Source organism: Brassica oleracea, chromosome C6, assembly GCF_000695525.1.
Source record: "Brassica oleracea var. oleracea cultivar TO1000 chromosome C6, BOL, whole genome shotgun sequence".
Classification (NCBI taxonomy): domain Eukaryota; kingdom Viridiplantae; phylum Streptophyta; class Magnoliopsida; order Brassicales; family Brassicaceae; genus Brassica; species Brassica oleracea.
The window spans coordinates 29066742-29069610 of record NC_027753.1 but is presented as its reverse complement, the minus strand read 5'-3'; positions in this window follow the sequence as shown (position 1 = coordinate 29069610).

Sequence of the window (2869 nt, the reverse complement as noted above, 5' to 3'; positions counted from 1 at the left end):
GATACAGGAGCATCCTACCATATGACACCGAGGAGAGAGTGGTTTTCGAAGTACACAGAGGTACTTGACGGCAAGATTAAGATGGCAAATGATTTTATCTGCAAGATTGCTAAAGTCGTTTCCAAGGGGTCCTAAAGCATCTGATATTTGCAACTATTGCAAAGAGAAGGGACATTGGAAGTCAGACTGTCCCAAGATGAAGGAGCAACGGATTGGGTCTGTTGCAGTAGCCGAGGATGAAACCAAGTTTGACGACGACATCGCTCTTGTTGTGTATGGACACACACACTCTTCTGATGTGTGGGTTCTTGATACGGGAGCATCCTACCATATGACACCGAGGAGAGTGGTTTTCAGAGTACACAGAGGTACTTGACAACAAGATTAAGATGGCAAACGACTTTGTCTGCAAGATTGTTGGGATTGGCTCAATCAAGCTCATAACACATGATGGTAGATTCTGCACATTGAACAAGGTTAGGCATGTTCCATCAATGACGAAGAATTTGATATCCGTAAGTCTCCTAGACAAGAGAGGGTTCAAATATTCGGGTGGCGATGGAGTTTTGAATGTCTACAAGGGTTCTGATGTGATTCTGAAGGGTTTCATGAACGGTACTTTGTATTTACTGAAGGGTACAACGGTTTTAGAGAGAACGATGTGCATGCTCTCAGAAGAGTTCAAACAGTTTTGTAAGGATGCAACATCTGCCAAGCATCTTACAGACATGAGAACACCACAGCGGGATGGTGTTGCAAAATGGATAAACCAGATAATGCTAGAGAGAACGATGTGCATGCTCTCGAGTGCTGGTTTGGAGAAGCGGTTTTGGGCTGAATCAGTTAACGCGGCTTGCTACTTGATAAATCTTGTTCCGATACCTTCTGAGGTGTGGTCAGGTAGATCTGCTGAATATTCACTTTTAAGAGTGTTTATGGGCTACGGTGATGGAATCAAAGGATACATGGTCTGGTCTCCATCAGAAAACCGAATGGTTCTAAGCAGGAATGGTGTCTTCGATGAAGCATCTATGGTTAGAAGCTCGGGGTCCAATTCAGAAGCAGAAAAGTGTAGCACTGATAAACAGGTGGAGCTACAAGATGATCATGAAGTGATCGATGTGCATGCACACACAGAAAATCAAGAGGAGCGTGTAGAAGATGTTCAGTTGGAGTCTACGAAGATTCAACCGCTTGATGCTACAGAGCGTAGCATCTTGAAAGATTAACCAAGAAGGATGGATGTCAGGCCACCAGAGAGATATCGCTTCGAGGATATGGTGGGTTATGCATTTCAGGTTGCAGAGGAAGTGGATGCGTCATCTACTTACATGGAAGTTGTTTCTAGTCCCGAGTCTGAGAAATGGCATGTTGCAACGAGAGACGTGGAGTCTCATCAGAAGAATCATACATGGGACCTGACCACATTACCATCGGAGAAAAGGGATTTTACATGCAAGTGGGTCTTCATGATTAAGGATGGAGCATCACTGGCAGAAGGAGCTAAGTATAAAGCTCGGATTGTTGCAAGAAGTTTCAGTCAGAGAGATGGAGTAGACTACAATGAGATATTCTCAATGATGGTCAGACATACGTCCATCAGAGTGTTGCTAACGCTGGTAGCACGTCAGGACTTGGAGCTTGAGCAATTTGATGTGAAGACAGTGTATCTTCATGGAGAGCTTGAGGAGGAGATATACATGACTCAGCCGGATGGTTTCCGAGTTCCTGGAAAAGAAGACTATGTGGGTAAGCTTCGGAAGTCCCTTTATGGACATAAGCAGTCTCCCAGACAATGGTACAAGAGATTCGACAGCTATATGATCAAGTTGGGCTACATCAAAAGTCCTTATGATTGTTGTGTCTACATGAGAAAATTGAAAGATGACACATTCATCTATTTGGTGCTCTATGTGGATGACATGTTGATAGCTGCAGAGAAGATGTGTGACATCAAGAAGCTGAAGGAGCTTCTGAGTTCTGAATTTGAGATGAAGGATTTGGGTGCAGCAAAGAAGATTCTATGGATGGGGATCTTCAGAGATAGGGGGAAGAAGAAGTTGTTCTTGTCACAGAAGGCCTACATTAATAAGGTGTTGACAAGGTTCGAAATGTCTTCATGTAAACCTATTAGTACTCCGTGTGCATCAAATCTTCATCTTACCATGTATGAGGTTCAGTCTGAAGAAGAGACAGAGTATATGTCTCGAGTTCCTTATGCTAGCGCTGTAGGAAGCTTGATGTATGCAATGGTCTGCACAAGACCAGATCTGGCACATGCAGTCAGTGTGGTTAGCAGGTTTATGGGACAACCTGGGAAGGAGCATTGGGCAGCTGTGAAGCGGATTTTCCGGTATCTGAAGGGTACATCTGATGTTGGTCTCATCTATGGATGCGAGAATCTGCGATTGGTAACAGGCTTTTCTGATTCTGATTATGCTGGAGATGTGGACAGCAGAAGATCTATGACCGGTTATGTGTTCACCTTGAGCGGCTCTGTGGTTAGCTGGAAGGCGACTTTACAGTCTACAGTGACATTGTCTACTACTGAGGCAGAGTATATGGCGCTGACAGAAGCTGCGAAGGAAAGAATATGGCTTAGAGGATTGGTTAATGATCTCGGTTTGCATCAAGATCAGGCTACTGTGTATTGTGACAGTTTGAGCGCTATATGCTTAGCCAAGGATCAGGTTCATCATGAGAGAACGAAGCATATTGATGTGAGGTATCACTTCTTGAGAGATGAGAAGCGAATTAAAGTGAAGAAAGTAGAAACTGCAGATAATCCTGCTGACATGTTCACAAAGCCGGTTCCTCACAGCAAGTTTAAGCATTGCTTAGACTTGCTAAACATCTCAAACTGTTAGTA